The sequence below is a fragment of the Bison bison genome, unplaced genomic scaffold, assembly GCF_000754665.1.
Source record: "Bison bison bison isolate TAMUID 2011002044 unplaced genomic scaffold, Bison_UMD1.0 scf7180017864343, whole genome shotgun sequence".
NCBI classification, from domain to species: Eukaryota; Metazoa; Chordata; class Mammalia; order Artiodactyla; family Bovidae; genus Bison; species Bison bison.
The window spans coordinates 1186365-1205204 of NW_011494915.1; positions in this window are offsets into that span (position 1 = coordinate 1186365).

An 18840-nucleotide genomic window follows, 5' to 3' on the forward strand; every position below is an offset into this window, starting at 1 on the left:
CAAATCACTATGGAGTCAGCTTACTGAAGAACTATAGTCCTATATTAAAATGGATTACTACTGGTGGATTAATGTTAGACACTAAATGTATTTTACCATGTATTTTACCCCTTAATATAAACCATGGTATGAAACAAGGACACCTATAAGTGCTATATTCAGATTTAATAAATAGTAATTTTTTTCCGTTGAAGTTTAATAAATAATTTAATAAGTCTCCCACCAGAATCCTATGGAATTCCAAATAAATCAGTAGATTTTCAGTTTAGCTGTTTAGCGGTTGTAATGAATCCTTAATGTCTAACAGCATCTACTGTTTACATTTGCCTGGGGTCTCTAAAACATTATGAGATGAAATGATTTTTCTGGTCCTTGGTGTATGGCTGTCATAGAATGAAAGTGTTTCATGAATTTCATATTTGAGCGAATGACTTCCATTCTTCAGTCTCTTGTGGGAAAGGAGAAATAGGTGGGGCTGAATTGAATGACACGCTGTCTTGTCTAGATTGAATTTGTTATGAATTGCATGGTTCTCAATTGTACTCTCATGCATCCTTAAAACAAACCACGAATTCTATGGGACATATTTTGTTCTTTGGTGAACACTAGAAATATATAAATGATGATTTAAAGGCCATGAAACTGAAGCTGGTATAAGGCTGCAAACAGCATGCTAATTTTCTTTAGAAACATAAAGAGAGTTTGTTTTGAATATCATTAAAAGTTTAATAAGAGTTCCTTTCAAGGCACTATACAAAAGCAACTCCACAGAAAAATAAATATGTACCCATTAGCCTTTGCTAAAATGTACCCAGATTTTCAATTATGCAAGGCTTGTAAAGCCAATGATTTCCTCCTTTTAGAATCACTTAAAACAAGTGCTAAGAATTATATTGTTATTTAAATAGGGAACATTCATGTATAAAGAATGGATTTCTGTCTAAACATAAGAGATTGCAGAACTAAAACATGATTCTGTTTTAACACTTTGGACAGTTCATTAGGAGGAATCAAAACAACACAGAGAAGCGAATAGCTGGCTGGTCTCTGGGGAATATTTGGTCTCTATAACCTTTTCTATGAGCTCAGATAACCGAGTTCATTCAGCAAATCTCCACCAAGGTCCTGTTATGGCTACACTTTGTTCTAGGAACTGGGGTATAATGCTGAACATGTTAGCCAATATCCTGCCAAAGCCTGATGGCACTTACTTTTTACTGGGGTGACAGACACAACTCAAAAACAAAGTAACATATAATGTAAAGTCAGCTGGTTAACTGTAAGCGCTACTAGGGAAAATAAAGGATGATCAGGGCCAAAATGACAGGAGTGTGATGTAATTACCCAGGTTTAACTTTTCTCACAAGGGTATTTACCTTATGATTACTATCTGCGCGAGAATTTAAAGCAGGTTATATAAATGGACATGAGTTTGAGCAAGCTCCGGGAGATGGTGAAGGACAGGGAGGAGTGGCGTACCGCGTGCGATCCACGGGGTTGCAAAGAGTCAGACGCGACTGAGCAACTGAACACCAATACAAGTAAACAAGGCACAGAATAATTATATAAATATTGGTAGGAGTTGGGTATAATTATATTCTAAAGTTAAATTCAATCACAGAAATACAGACCTTACAGCCTGGTTTAGGTGCTGCATATGAGCCATGAATTTGGCACAGAGGACTATTCAAGGAATCCTTAAGACTGTCTAACTTCAAAACCTGAGTACTGCCAAGGGGTTCAGGAGAAGAACATTTTGCTGAAATACAGACACAGAAAGTTTTTTTCTGGCATGGATCAGAACTATGCAACAGAGCAGATGATTCTTTGACATCCTTTAATGTCAAGAAAAGCAATTAAAGGTCTAATTATCTCAGCATTGTAATTCATTTTCTCCTCATCTTGCTTTGTATTTTTGTTTGTTTGGTGTGTGTGTGTGTGTGTGTGCTGTGCAGAAATGTCTCAAGCCCCTCTATGACTTTAAGGAAATCTATGGACCCTGTCCCCAGATTATGTCATTGTTGTTTAGTCGCTAAGTCATGTCTGACTCTTTTGCAATTCCATGGACTGGAGCCTACCAGGCTCCTCTGTCCATGGGATTTCCCAAGCAAGAATACTGGAGTGGAGTGGGCTGCCATTTCCTTCTCCAGAGGATCTTCTCAACCCAGGGATCGAACCTGCATCTCCTGCATCACAGGTGGATTCTTTACCACCAAGCCGCCAGGGAAGCCCCTGTCCCCAAATTATATCCACCCCTAATTGGGCACACAGTGTCAAGGAATGTCAAGGAGGTCTGAAGCCCAAGCAAAAATCCAATGATGTCCATTTTCCCTTTATTATAATAGCATGAAGAAGAGAGAAACATTCTGTTGTAGGCTCTGATTTTTTTTTTTTTAAATCACATGCCGATATTCTTTGGCCAGTTATTAACAGAACCATATGTTTTGAAAATTAAGACCTTCTGAGAAAAATTAAGGAACCAAGAAAGACACTGGTATCTCTGACCATATGTTAAACAGGTTGTACAAGCCAGCTTTCATATTGCATCCAAGTCATCACCATTTATGTCTACATTGCTAAAGTGTCTACTTTTTTCTTTCTATTTTATTCACTGTTATATTTTTAAGCAACATGGAAAGAAATTATGTGGCAGTGTGTATATCTGCTTGTCAGTATCATTTCATTTCCGAGGAAATTGAATTAACTAGGTAATTAATAGAAAAGAATTGAATACAGTTTAAAAAAAAAATCCCTCTATTTGAGCCAAAATTGAAACTCAAATCACAAAAAGGTATATATCATAAACAGCAAAAAAAAAAATAATAATAATTCCAATCTGGGTGGATAAATGTCTTAATTGCCAAGAATCACATTGTAACAGTTCAGTTTGACATCATTAAGAGTATTTCAAATTACTATATCACCTACTGGGACTCATTTAATCATGCCCACATTTGCCCACCTGATCTGCTTAAAAAAAATTAAGTGAATCAGAATAAAAATGCTCATTGTGATATGATATAACTTTACTCATTTTTCAGAAGCGCCTTTTCCATTGTCTCTTTGGTTTTTTTTTTTTTTCCATTTTCTTCCCCATAGTATTCAAAACCTGTATTGGAAGCCAAGAAAGCAGAGGGTGGGGAAGTCATTAGTTACCATGAAAGGGAAATAAGGTCTCTGCATGGGGTACACAAGTCTTTGGCACGCCAGTGGTGGTACTGAGTTAACGAATTGTAAAAACCTGATTCTGTTCTGAAGACACACAATGGTAATACCCAGCAGGAGGAAAAAAAGTACTTTTTTTTTTTAAAAAGAACATAATTCCTTTTTAGCCTAAATTTCTTTTCAGGTACACTTGCATAAGCACTTGTTTCATATGAGTGGATCTTTTGATATACAGTGGGTGTGTTTCTTGATATTTCAATACCCCTGAGACATTTCTAACTTGAGTCGTATTTTCCCAGAGAAGTTGATTAGATGTTGAGAAAACTTTTTGTTTGTGACTTGCTAGTGTGCTGATCATTGCTTAAGATCAGAAACCGTAATTAAATAAATATATCCTTACAACTGCTGGCTTGAGAATATTCTCTAGGGTTATCACATATGAGGCAGCAAATCAATGCCTGAGATTCAAGATATCTTCCCTGATGACTTTTGATTTGGGCCTCTTTTGGGGGAAAGAGGCATCTTTTTGAACCATGGTTAGTTTTTCATTCATGTGGTATATTAAAACACTATGACTTAATTTCTCTAATCATTAATTTGCTTATCATTGAAAAATGGAATAAAAGTAGTGCCTATGGCATAAAGTTGTGGTCAGGGTTACATACATTGATACACGTGAAACAGATAGAACTCACATAGGCACACAGGCAGCACCCAATGGAACTGGCAGTCATGATACAAGGGTACCAGGTTTTCTCTCTTGTTTGGCATATTCATGGATTTCTCTTTATATCCCACTTCATTTCTAGCTGCTCTAAAGGGTGACAGCCTATCTTTTTTGGTGTGGTCCAATTTTGTATACTTAATTTAAAAGTGTGAAAGTGTTAGTCCCTCAGTCCTGTCTGACTCTGCAACAACCCCATGGACTGTAGCCCACCATGCTCCTATCTTCATGGAATTCTCCAGGCAAGAATACTGGAATGGGTAGCCATTCCCTTCTCCAAGGGATTCTCCTGACCCAGGGAGCATCTATACACATCTTAGTGTACCTGTAATTTGGTGGTTGATTCCTACCTCAAGTGCCCCCAAGTATCTCTCTGCTGTTCTGCTTCAAGACTCTTCCTAAAGCCATGAACAGTTATTATATACAAGGAAGATAAAACCCACAGTAAATCTCAACTATTAGAGACTAAGAATCTATAAATGGATCAGACACTTTGGTTTTTGGTGGGAGCATTCTGAGACATATTCTACCTTGTTCTCAGAGGCCCCCGGTAGGAATGAACCTAGTTGCTTAAAACCATCACCAATTCAATATTCCAGTTTAATTGGATTTTTCTCCTTTCATGCTTCCTGCTTCTGGGACCATCTCTCAAATAAATTCCCAAGACTTTGACTCAGGCTTTTTTGTGGAGGAGTCCAACTTCCAGTATAACATAGCCTATATTTTCACTTGGACCTCACAACAATATTAGTGGAAATTTTCAGATTATTTCTTTTTGTATAGTATAACAGCAAGGAGACAAACTGAAAGAAAACTAATTTTATTTATATAGAAAATCCATAAACCTATGTACCTTTCCTTGAAATTTTTATGGACCTCCATGTATTAAATGAATTATCAGTAGATAAAAACTTAGAAATCCTAAAGATGCCAACTTCTTTATCTTATTAATAGTTCTCTAAAACAAACAATCCTATTTATAGTTTTCTGTCTTCACTTGTCTATTTTCTAGGTGTGGTTTTTGGGTAGTTCTTGTGATTTATTACCAATGATTAAACTCACTTTGAAGCTGGAAATGAATGGAGTCTATGGGGAGATATATCAGTACATTTGAGGGAAGAAAAAGAAAGCAAATTTTCATCCTGTGGCCATTTTGATTGACTAGTCAGCCCAGCCATAATTTGTGCTGTTCACCAATCAGCCAATGGAGCTATAGCTCAGATCTCAGTCGGTAAGCCACCTCCGCAAAACCAGTTTGTCTTGCTCTGTAGGCATTTTTAGAGTATCCCGTGTCTATCTTTCTGACTGTCAGTTTCATCTCTGGTTATTATGATGCTTTACTTAGCCTTTTCCTTGTAGCGGAAAAGGTTAGCAGTTTTTTGGTGTTTTTTTTTTTTTTAAGAGAGAAAATTAATATGGACTCAGGCTACCGGATCCTTCCCCTGTGGAAACTTAGCTTGCAACAATAACCCCCTGGAGGGGTAAATCTTATCCAATATGGCTTTCATCATGAAACCAGTAGCTTTTAGATAGGCTTGAGCTGCCAGCGTTTGGCCTGCACAGTGATGATGTTTTAATTTGAATTGGTTGTCAATTTAAAGATCAAGGTGGTATCAACAAATATGAATATTTTGAGCTTCTGAAATACTGGAAACATTTATAAACTCACATCTCTATCTCTTTAATGCTCACAGAGGCTAGAGCATAGTATCAATGTTCTTCAGTCACAGATCACCACGGTCCTCGCATCGGTGTCCATGGTCTCCTCACAGATGCCAGTTCTTGATCCTTGACTCTATTTTCTTGCTTGTCATCTGCGTCACTCACTTATACTACAGTCTGGCCCCCAGAAGATTTGAATTTCAGTTTCAGTATTAGAAAGGACACAAAATAACATGACTTCCCTTTTTTAAAGTCAAAATAAATCTAGGATACAATAGTACAATTTAAATCAGCTAATTCTAGAGCTTGCCAGGGACTTTGGAGTTTGATCCAAACTCCCTTAAATTACTGATATGGAAACTAGGAACAGAGAAGTTAATTTCTGCATTAGCTAATGATACAGTGTATCAGCGCTGCTGCTGCTGCTGCCACCGCCAAGTCGCTTCAGTCGTGTCCGACTCTGTGCGACCCCGTAGACGGCAGCCCACCAGGCTCCCCCGTCCCTGGGATTCTCCAGGCAAGAACACTGGAGTGGGTTGCCACTGAAGTGGTCTAAACAACACTTTGAAGATGCTTCACTTTTTCCCTTGGAATACAAAGGACATAGGCTATGTCTTTATCCAGGATTTTGATTGTTTCAAAATTCTCCTTTAAAAAAAAAAAAGTTAAGATATTTATGAAATACAAATTGCAAAATTGAGAACCTTACAAACAGCCAAGAAATAAAACCATTATGTTTTGAAGCCATCTCAGTAGCTATTGTGAGCTTTACCTTCAAGATGATAAACCCATAAGAATGTGAGAGCACACAGGAAGTGGAAAAAGAAAGTGTTAATAGAAAGAGGCTTTAAAGAGGTTGGATGTATGATTCTAAGTATTACTTTTTTTGGTCATTATTAACCCTAGTAGTTTGTTTCATTCTTCACATTGGAAATTTCTTCCACGGCAAGATTTCGGCTTTATATAAAAAGATAATAGGTATTCTAACCTATTTTAGGACCTTTGTAAAGGTCACTCTGGGAGTGATCTGAGAGCTTTAACAGACATGCTCACTGGAGTCCTCATTATCTACTGAAACAAAAACTCTTAAAATTCCAAGAATTCTGAGTTGCTATTAGGATGGAGTAAAGGGACACTTTTTTCTTTCAAAGGCAGTAAAAAAAAAAAACCCTCAAGTGATGACCTGCAGGGTGTATTAAGAATTTCCAGACTTAACAGGTGCTTGGTCTCTGAACTGGCTGTGCATGGACATGAGTGGAGGGGAAGCTGGTGACATACAGAGGTCATATAGTTCTTATTAAGTAAGTGCTGTTCTCCAAGAATGTCAGGCTTTCAAGGAATCATGGTAACTCAGATCTCTTATTTATGTATTTGTTTTCTATGAATTAATCCAAATGCTCCTTCCCTCCCATCCAAATAACACCCAAACAACACATGCTGCTCCTTGCTGCTGCTGCTTAGTCGCTTCAGTCGTGTCCGACTCTGTGAGACCCATAGACAGCAACCCACCAGGCTCCGCCGTCCCTGGGATTCTCCAGGCAAGAACACTGGAGTGGGTTGCCATTTCCTTCTCCAATGCACGAAAGTGAAAAGTGAAAGTGAAGTCACTCAGTCGTATCCAACTCGTAGCGACCCCATGGACTGCAGCCTACCAGGCTCCTCCATCCATGGCATTTTCCAGGCAGGAGTACTGGAGTGGGGTGCCATTGCCTTCTCCAACACTGGTCCCTAGGTACTTTTAAACAGTTGCTTCACATTATATACTTTTTATTCTAATAATCGTACAATTGGTTTCTCTGCTTCGACCAGTCACCCTTTGGTGACCCTGTTCCCCACCCAGCAGGCACAGCATCCTGCTAAAACAGAAGTCCTCCTGTGTCACCCCTCTAATCTAACCCTAGAATAGCTTTTGGCTCTCACAGAGCAAAGATCTAAGCGGTTACAATGCCTGATGTGTCCTACAACAAGGATTCTCAAAACATGGCCCCTGGACCAACAATATCAGCATCGGGAACTTGTTAGACACGCGTATTCTCAGAGCCTACCCCAGATCTACTGAAGCACTGAGGGGTGTGCCCAGCTCTCTGTGTTTTAACAGGTCAGCCAAGATTCCCTGGTATTTAGATTCTATTACACTTGGACCTGAGTGCTCTCCCTTTCCTAACCTGACCACAGCCACTCTGGCCCCCTTGCAGCCACAGGAATCTGCTGCGTCCACTCCTACTTCTGAGCCCGTGTACTTGCTCTTCCCTCTTCCTCAGGGTAGCTGTGTGCGTGCTCCCTCACCAGCTTCAGGTCTTTCCTCAGATGTCATCCCCACATTGAGGTTTCCTTGCCCACTATATTAACTTCCTATGGCTACTATTATAAAATACCAAACTATTGAAAAGGCTTGAAAAAAACAGATATTTATTTATTCTCCTAAGGTTCTGGAGGCTACAAGTCCAAGTTAAAGTGTCAGCAGGGCCACATTCCCTCTCAGATGTTGGGTACAATCCCTCCTTGCCTTTTCTTAGTTCTGGTGATGGGCAGAAGTCCTTGGTGTTCCTTGGCTTATAATTGCAATGCTCCAGTCTCTGCTTCTGTAGACACGTGATGCTCTCCTTGTGTGTCTAAACATTATCTTCTAACGAAAAGACAATAGTCATATTGGACTAAGAGTCCACTCCCCTCAAGTATGACTTCCTCTTAACTCATTATATCTGCATAGATTCTGTTTATAAATAAGGTCACATTCTGAGGTCCTAGTGATTAGGACTTGAATTCCTCTTTGGAGGAATACAATTAAACCCTTAATACCCACCCTATTTAACACTGCATTCCACTGTCAGCACTTCCTATCCCACTTCTTTTTCTTTTTGCTGTTTATCACTTCCTCAAACTTGCTGTGTTTTACTTATCTATTTGGTTTACTCTCTGGCTCCCTTCTCTGAAATTTAAGTTTCATGATGACAAAAATTCTTGTCCTTTTTGTTTTCATTCTCATAATATCCTTAGCTCTTACAACATACCTGGCACACAGTACCACTCAGTAAACCTATTCTGAATGAATGAAAAGGAAATAGGTTAACAAGACCATTTCACTGTTAAGAAGTCTGATTACCGCAAAAATAATCTCTCTGTTTTTTTTTTTCACTCCCTGGAGGCTAGGCATGCAGAGGATAGTATGAAATACCCTCTGCCCCCCACCTCCTTACAGTCCATGAAATTCTCCAGGCCAGAATACTGGAGTGGGTAGCCTTTCCCTTCTCCAGGGGATCTTCCCAACCAAAGGATTGAACCCAGATCTTCCGCATTGCAGGTAGATTCTTTACCGGCTGAGCCACATGAGAAGCCCAAGAAATGTTAAGTTCATTCTAAAACTAATGATAAACCTGTAGGTGGACTGGCTTTCTCTCAAGCGAGAGACTCAAGGGAAGCGCTAGAACTGGGGATCTTATTGGGTTAATAACGCAGGATCCAGGAAATGGGCTGCTATAGCAATACAGTTGGTGAAAGCAGGTCAGGGAGTAAAAAGCTCCTACACTGGTGTCTCTTGTGCCTGGATCTTGACATTGTTGTTCACTCACTCACTCACTCATTCCTTCAGTCATTTAAGAGATTCTTGGATACCCAAGTGCTACCTTCTGGGCTCCAAGTTTGGGATACGAGACTAGGTTTGTGAACTTATGGAACTTGCACTGTGTCAGTTCGGTCACTCAGTCATGTCTGACTCTTTGCAAGCCCATGGACTGCAGCACGCCAGGCCTCCCTGTCTATCACCAACTCCCAGAGCTTGATCAAACTCATGTCCATTGAGTTGGTGATGCCATCCAACCATCTCATCCTCTGTTGTCCCCTTCTCCTCCTGCCTTCAATCTTTCCCAGCATCAGGATTTTTTTCCAGTGAGTCAGTTCTTCACATCAGCTGGCCAAAGTACCGGAGTTTCAGCTTCAGCATCAGTCCTTCCAATGAATACGCAGGACTGATTTCCTTTAGGATGGACTGGTTTGATCTTCTTGCAGTCCAGGGGACTCTCAAGAGTCTTCTCTAACACCACAGTTCAGAAGCATCAGTGTGCAAAATGCACTGTGCGCATGAAAAATGCACTGTATGAGGGGATACGATGTAAGTGAGTGCATGGTTGTGCCACAGACACTTTTTTCATGGGACAAGACCTGCTTGAGGTGTTGTCTTGTTATTCACCCCAAAGAAAATCAATTTCCTTTAATCTAATAGGTATAAAATAATACAGGTGTTTAGTAGCCAGGTGGGAATTCACCAGAACAGACCCCTGATTGGACTGTCAGAGGTAAGGCTGCTGTTGAGCAGGTCTTGTTTTTAGAGTCAGTGCTTAAGCACACCCCTGCATAATGGAATTGAAAAGAAAGAGCTGATTAGTGAGGTGGATTAGCAGGTGAGGCCATAAACTTATACCGAAGTTAACATTTCTTCTCAGCCATAAATGAGCCATATAACTTTGGAAAAAGTTGCCTAACCTACCCGAGGCTTCATTTTCTTATCTATAAAATGGCATTAATCTTTCTGTGTCATGAGATGGACACAGCTAAAGAATATAAGCATGTAGCCCAGCGGCTGGTCCATAGTCAGCACTCACTAATCCTATTCAAGGGAAGACATAAATCCAGATGTGAAAGATTTTGAATTTGGCAGATCTTTGCTTATCTTTAGTGATATTATGGGATAAAAGAGATGGAGCTATGAAAACAATATGAGCCAGAGCTCTGAAATGTGAAACACCTGCCCATATCAAAAGGTGGACCATTGTGTCAAGAATGGCCAAGAAAATTACAACCTTCTCTTTTAGGACAGTTTTTACTTTTGACTAGGTATGAATTTGGGGGTGACAAATATAAAGGGAGTTTCACAAAACACTACAGGGAAGTGACCCATAGTATAACACAAGTTTTCATCCGGGTATTGCTAAAATTATGCAATATCTCTCTTTAGCTGCTGTCTTACAAAATACAACAATGAATTAAAACTGAACAGTGAACTGCACTCTCACCATCTGTCTTGAGAGAGGTATAACATGGGCCTGGCTGTCATTCAGATTATTTGGGAAGGAAAACCATTATATGTTTTACCAGCCTCGGATTGAGCACCCTGTACAGAGTTTGAACCAAACTATTAAAAATACCTCCTCAAGTTATTTCCAGGGCTTCCATTGTCAATAAAAATGCTTTGACAGTGAAGTTTAGTAAAAGTGTTAGTTGCTCAGCCATGTCCGACTCTGTGACCCCATGGGCTGTAGCCTGCCAGTCTCCTCTGTCCATGGAATTCTCCAGGCAAGAATACTGGAGTGGGTAGCCATTCCCTTCTCCAGGGAATCTTCCCAACCCAGGGATCAAACCTGAGTCTCCTTCATCACAGACAGATTCATTACTGTCTGAGCCACCGGTAAAATTTAAGTCACTGATAATTCAAATGACTTTATAGGCTCTGCTAACTAAAACACTGAAGGTAAGAAACTCTCTTTCATCTTCTCCTGTCCTATTCTTTCCCTCAGATTTTTCTCAAGTGATCACTGAAGTACGGCTAGGATGTCAGGCTGATGTAAAAGGGTCATTAATTAACAACCATGGTCTTTGCTACCATTTGGTGCCTTTGGAAAACTATATCTGTAGCTGCAATCCTGTTTAAAGCTGTGAGAATAATGTGTGTGTGTACTCAGTTGCTCAGACATGTCCAGCTCTTTGCGACCCCATGAACTATAGCCTGCCAAGCTCCCCTGTCCATGAAATTTTCCAGGTAAGAATACTAAAGTGGGTTGCCATCTCCTCCGCCAGGGGTTTTTCCTGACCCTGGGAGCGAACCTATGTCTCTTACATCCCCTGCAATGGCCACCTGTGAGAATAATAGCATGTTTTTAAAAATTCTGGACCTAGACAAACAAAATGTCCTTTTTAGAGCAAGGATGTCATCAGTGTTTTAGAGAGGCAGAGAAAAAGAAAAACGCAAGTAGCCGCCATTCTCCTTTGCTAGAATCTCCAATGAGCTGTCAAGATATCAGTTTGCTGGCCCACTTCTGACTAAACATAAAGATCTTTTTTTAAAGGTAAGGTATTTGATATACATTTTTCTATTCTGGAAACACGAGCTGTGGCCTTTTTAGGTCAGGTATATAGGTCTCATTATGGATGGGACCCAGCGCCTGCTTTTATAAACTGATTGCTGTTCTGTCCTTGCTTATCCTAGTGCAGAGAAGATGTGCAACCCAAACAGGCATCTTTATGCTAAATGACCTTCCCTCAGCCTTCTTCTCGGTGTAACTTCACAACATGTCAGCAGCTTGGATTAAACTAGGTTTAGTGTCTATTCAGTAATTCCTTGAGCAGTGGGTTTTCTTATTTAAAGCTATACAGGAGAACTCTGCTTTGTTGCCAATACTAAGGGGATGGTTTTATGTGGAGACATAATTTGACTTAGAATATTCCCACTTCTTGTAGCAGTGTGCTGTATTTTAATAGAGTTCCCATATATTATGCAAACGAAATGTTTTACAGACTTGTCACAGATGGCAGTTGGAAGTGACTATTGGACGATCACTCCATACCATCTTCTTCTGAAAAACGATGAGCTTGATTTGTCTCCCTGTGATCCCTAATTTGAGGAGCATAAGCCTTAGAATTAACAAAAACTTCTGAAGAGTTATGCAGGGGTGGGAAAATACAGAGTTCTTTGAAGAGAGACTAGGAGAAAATATCTTCCTGTGTGGTTCCTAAAAGACAGAATTTTATGCCTTTACTAATAAGTATTATTTTTTTTTCTTTTTACTACATATTATGCATTGTGCTGGGAGGAAGGTGAATGGAGAGAAAGAAAAACATCTGAAAGCTTTGGGGGCTGTTTATTTCTTACAGAGTTAAGCACTGCTCATTAGCAAAATTGTAGGTCAAATGTTTCCATCTTACTCATCTCCTTTCAGTCCTTCCAGACCAATTTTGGAACATCCCCTAAACAGAATATTTTCTGGAATCTGCTTTCTGCTTCAGGTGCCACTCACCTCTCGCTGGGCCAGCAACTCATAACCATCTAACCTCTATTTCATAAAAAAAGAGCCTTTCCCCCATTTTCATTTATTACTCTTGTTTCTAAATCTGGTCACCATTAACATCCCCAAGGAGTTTAGCTTATTTATTGAATGAGCCACATTTTGTTTTAGTGAATGCAATTTGGCTGAAAGACATCCAGTGAAGAAATTCAGTAGAGATGGGGATTGTTGATAGAAGACTGAGAAATTTCATAGAAATAGAGTATGGAAAACACTAATGCCAGGGCCTTTTGGAGATGGGAGGATCTGGGGGCCTCAACAGCAACAGAAGCCACCAACTTCCTTTGAATGCTTTGGCGCCTTTCACATGTCCTTAATTTTTTGCCCTGCCACCAACCCATAAATGTTTTACAGTCCTAAATCCAGCTTCCTTGAAGTGGATTGGTTAGCCTGACCTCACTTTTCCCATTGATTTTCCTGGTCAGTGGTCAGCCTATAGTTGATTCTTCCTCAATTTGGGTATCCACTTCTGGTCCAATCAGATGATGTTGGACTGGGCGGTACTAAGGGGAGAGTATGGAGGAAGAGTCATACACACATGGAGTATCAGAGACTATGGTCAGAGACTGATAGTTTGAGAAAGGGGTGTGAAGTGAAAATCACTCAGTCAGGTCCGACTCTTTGTGACCCCATGGACTGTATAGTCCATGGAATTCTCCAGGACTGAATACTGAAGTGGGTAACCTTTCCCTTCTCCAGGGAATCTTCCCAACCCAAGGATTGAACCTAGGTCTCTTGTATTGCAGGCAGATTCTTTACCAACTGAGCTATCAGGGAAGCTAAAGGGGTGTGGCTATATCCAAATATGGTCCTACTTATCCTCAGAGACCTTTATGGAAAGGTTGAATTTTGGGAAGATGCTAAAAGGAGGCATGGTGGTTTTTACTTATACTGAGATTATGTTGCGTAAGCATTTCTTATTTTGCTCAGTTTATTCCAGACAACAATTAGAAAATATTAATAGAAGACTTACATCTGTGGTGTGTGTGCAAGTGCTCTATGCACACAAATGCAGTAGGGACAAGAAAGGAATACTTTTACTGCTGAAAAGGACCTCAGAGATCCTCCAGCCCAACCCACACATTTCACAGATGAAGAAAGCCATACTTTTAAAGGTTACGTGACTGGCTTAAGGGCATACAGCTATTAAGTGGCAGAAAATAGACTCAGTTCTCTTAAGTCTTTATCCAATGAGCTTTATAACCCAGCTCTATTATATTTTTCTCTAGAAAAAAGTCTTAATTAATTGAAACAGGATCAAACATATACTATGCTTTGTCATCACATGGTTTGCTTATTACCTTTCAAACCCTAGCTCAAAGCTCGCCACTCGAAAGGGCCACCTGGGCCCTGCCTGATGTTGGTCCCACTCTTTATCCCTAGGATTTCTATTATATCATTATTTTCATAGCTTTTTATTACTAGTCCTAGTCCAATCTTTAATCACCTCGTTCATTTTTTCTCATTTTCTTCCTTTGTGAAAATAGGAGATTCTAGGAAGGTAAAGGTTGCTTCTCTCTGTCATGTTTGTATCCTCAGCTCCTGTGATCATGCTCAGCACATAGTAAGCACATATCCATAATTAGTCCGACCTTTGCAAAGTTAATAAATATAAATGTTAAAATAATAAACTTTTGGAGGGAGCACACAGACTCTTTTCTGGTCATTCATACTTCTTAATTATTGAGATCATGCACATTTTTATATCCCTATGATATTAAATTCTCTAAAGGATTCTACCTATTTTTCTGTATCATGTCACAATTTCAGGCTAAAACAAAACCAGGAACTTATAGCAAAGGGAGCCAGCAACATCTGATTCAGATGTGGCTTTACCTGTGTGGGTATGTTCTATGTAAACTGTGAGTGTGTTCGTGACAGGAGTAACTTGGCTTACAGATGCTGCTCCCCAAATATCCTTTTTGTTTGTGAGTATTCCTGTGACTCTCTGACGGTAAGAACTGTTCATTCTTATTTCTGGCTCTTGGCAGCCTACAGATGCTTCCTGTTAGTGCTCCTGGCAGGTTCCTGGTAGGGCCTGTTGTTTACTGCCCTATCTATCAAGTCCTATTTATTTTTAAAATAAACTTTAAGTATACTGTAAACTCCTTTCACAAACAGATTTTTCCTCCTCTTGTACACTTGACAAGCCTCTAAAAGAAATAGCAACTCTGTCTCATAAATATCTGAATCTGAACCTTTTAGGAAAGAATTATACTTAAAGTACCTCAAGAACAGAGATGATCTCAGTCCAAAATCTCCTCTGCAACTACTAATTCTCTCTCTCTCTCAACCTCTCCTTCCCTGCTACTCTTTCTCTCGCTCTTTGAATCCCTTCTTTTTTTGTATTATCTCATTCCTGTTTCCATACTGCTCTCTCCTCTTGCTAATCATCCCATTCCAGGTTAAATTCACTAGTTGAAACTGTCATTCATATCTTTCTTAAATACAGCTTATATAATGTGAATGTCTTTAGCAAAATGATTAAAGGGTTTCCTTTTTTGCAAGCTCACCAAATCTAAATATTTTACATCTCTTTCTTGGTCCTTTAAAACCTACTATTCCTTTAATTTGTAAACTCTACTATTTTCCAGCACAAAGGGAAAGTATATTGGCACAATACAACATAAAAGAACTTAGAATTTAGAGTCATACTGACTCTGCTGCTGCTAAGTTGCTTCAGTCATGTCCGACTCTGTGCGACCCCATAGATGGCAGCCCACCAGGCTCCCCCGTCCCTAGTATTCTCCAGGCAAGAACACTGGAGTGGGTTGCCATTTCCTTCTCCAGTGCATAAAAGTGAAAGTGAAGTCGCTCAGTCATGTCCGACTCCTAGTGACCCCATGGACTGCAGCCTACCAGGCTCCTCCGTCCATGGGATTTTCCAGGCAAGAGTACTGGAGTGGGGTGCCATTGCTTTCTCTGATACTGACTCTAGGTTCAATTAAAACACTGCTACTTTATTAATGTTAACTTTGACAAAGTCTGCTAACTTCTCTTACTGAATTTCCTCATTGGAAAGGTGTTTACCCAATATTTCTTTGGGTAAACATTACTGGTATTTTCTAAATATTTCCAGCTCTTCTTCTGATCACATTTCACCAGAATTTTTCAATATAGGCATGGCTTTATGGCTTGTTTTTGCTAATGCAATCTGAGCGAAGGTGCTGTATTTCACTTGTAGATGGAAGTTTTTCTAGAGGCAGTGTGAGATTTGCTATGGTCCCTACCCTCAGTTTGAGCATTCTGTAGCATTGCCTTTCTTTGGGATTGGAATGAAAACTGACCTTTTCCAGTCCTGAGGCCACTGCTGAGTTTTCCAAATTTGCTGGCATATTGAGTGCAGCACTTTCATAGCGTCATCTTTCAGGATTTGAAATAGCTCAACTGGAATTCCATCACCTCCACTAGCTTTGTTCCTAGTGACGCTTTCTAAGGCCCACTTGACTTCATATTCCAGGATGTCTGGCTCTAGATGAGTGATCACACTATCGTGATTATCTTGGTCATGAAGATCTTTATTGTATAGTTCTTCTGTGTATTCTTGCCACCTCTTCTTAATATCTTCTGCTTCTGTTAGATCCATACCATTTCTGTCCTTTATCGAGCCCATCTTTGCATGAAATGTTCCCTTGGTATCTCTAATTTTCTTGAAGAGATCTCTAGTCTTTCCCATTCTGTTGTTTTCCTCTATTTCTTTGCACTGATCACTGAGGAAGGCTTTCTTTCCTCTTCTTGCTATTCTTTGGAACTCTGCATTCAGATGCTTATATCTTTCCTTTTCTCCTTTGCTTTTTGCTTCTCTTCTTTTCAGAGGAACCAGAAACCAAATTGCCAGCATCCGCTGGATCATCGAAAAAGCAAGAGAGTTCCAGAAAAACATCTATTTCTGCTTTATTGACTATGCCAAAGCCTTTGACTGTGTGGATCACAATAAACTGTGGAAAATTCTGAAAGAGATGGGAATACCAGACCACTTGACCTGACTTTTGAGAAATTTGTATGCAGGTCAGGAAGCAACAGTTAGAACTGGACATGGAACAACAGACTGGTTTCCAAATAGGAAAAGGAGTTCGTCAAGGCTGTATATTGTCACCCTGCTTATTTAAGTTATATTCAAAGTACATCATGAGAAACGCTGGGCTGGAAGAAGCACAAGCTGGAATCAAGATTGCTGGGAGAAATACCAATAACCTCAGATATGCAGATGACACCACCCTTACGGCAGAAAGTGAAGAGGAACTAAAAAGCCTCTTGATGAAGATGAAAGAGGAGAGTGAAAAAGTTGGCTTAAAACTCAACATTCAGAAAACGAAAATCATGGCATCTGGTCCCATCACTTCGTGGGAAATATGGGGAAACAGTGGAAACAGTGTCAGACTTTATTTTTGGGGGGCTCCAAAATCACTGCAGATGGTGATTGCAGCCATGAAATTAAAAGACGCTTACTACTTGGAAGAAAAGTTATGACCAACCTAGATAGCATATTGAAAAGCAGAGACATTACTTTGCCAACAAAGGTCCATCTAATCAAGGCTATGGTTTTTCCAGTGGTCATGTATGGATGTGAGAGTTGGACTGTGAAGAAAGCTGAGTGCCGAAGAATTGATGCTTTTGAACTGTGGTGATGGAGAAGACTCTTGAGAGTCCCTTGGACTACAAGGAGATCCAACCAGTCCATTCTGAAGGAGATCAGCCCTGGGATTTTTGGAAGGAATGATGCTAAAGCTGAAACTCCAATACTTTGGCCACCTCATGCAAAGAGTTGACTCATTGGAAAAGACTCTGATGCTGGGAGGGATTGGGGGCAGGAGGAGAAGGGGACGACAGAGGATGAGATGGCTGGATGGCATCACTGACTCAATAGACGTGAGTCTGGGTGAACTCCAGGAGTCGGTGATGGACAGGGAGGCCTGGTGTGCTGCAATTCATGGGATCACAAAGAGTCAGACACAACTGAGCGACTGAACTAAACTACCCTCAGTGAGGCAAATATGAAAACATGTGTTGAAAAGGAACCTCCATCATCTTGAGATCTTGGCTGTTAAGACTAAGCACATTCTGCTACTGATCCGCCATGGATGTGCAGCAAGAGATACCAGGTTGATTTGTTATTGCAGCAAGACTTGTTCTATCCTTACTGATATGTTTACTGTACAAGATTGAAGGATGAGTGAAAATATATGTAAAGCATCCACATAATATGCAGTCAATAATTGGAAGATGTCATCATCAGTAGTATAAGTATCATCTGTGACCATTGCTACTTTGCTAGTTTTTGGGTGTATTATTCTGTATTGTATTTTTTCCGCATTATATACTATACATATATATTTACTTTTCTATTTACCCTTCAATAAACTATGAGCTCTTTGAAAAGGACAAAATACTTCATATGTCCTCATTTAGCCATTGTTAGTTAGGTTTGGTATCTATTTCAACTAAACACTGCCATGGCAGAATAGAAGCATTTATAGATAATACAATATAAATGGGTGTATTGTGTTCCCATAAGCAGGAGGCAGACCCTAGTTTGCCAACCCCTGATTTAGACTCCCTTCTTATCCCCCGTCTCTTTCTCCTTTTCTATCTTTCCATATTAGTTTGTCTCTTTCCCTTATGGGTGTGGCTGTGCTTCTGCTGCAACAGGTACAGTTTTTCCTTGTAGCAAATAGAAATGGCCACCAGTAGCCCCAAGTCTATGCTATAAAGGAAGCAAATCTCTTTCTCCCTGATGTTCCTCTTGAATAATGTGCCACAATTGGACCAACCTCTGCTGAGAGGACTTGGGAATTCCTGATTGGTCAGGCCTGAGTCATGTGACTACCCCTGCCATCAGAGAATGGTTGAGACATGGTGATTGATAAACCCTTCAGGACCACCTGGGGTAGGGATGGGAGAAAAAGGAGTACTTGGTAGAAACAGTAGGCTGCACTTTATAAGCCTCGTTTCTCCTACATATGCAGAGAAGCAGGAAAGAACCATTCCTACCAATTCTTCACTGTGTAGTAGCCTTGATACTTTATAGCCAACCTCACTGGGCATTCCTCAAAGACCTCCTGTGGGATCTGGAGACAAAAGCACTGCTAGAGATTTTGCATGGATTGTAGGTGAGAAGCAAGAAAGAGAGCAACCAAGGAAGGCACTTAAACTTCTGTCTTAAGCACTTGGTTAAGTAGATGGACAGGGAAGCCTGGCGTACTGCAGTCTATGGGGTCGCAAAGAGTTGGATAC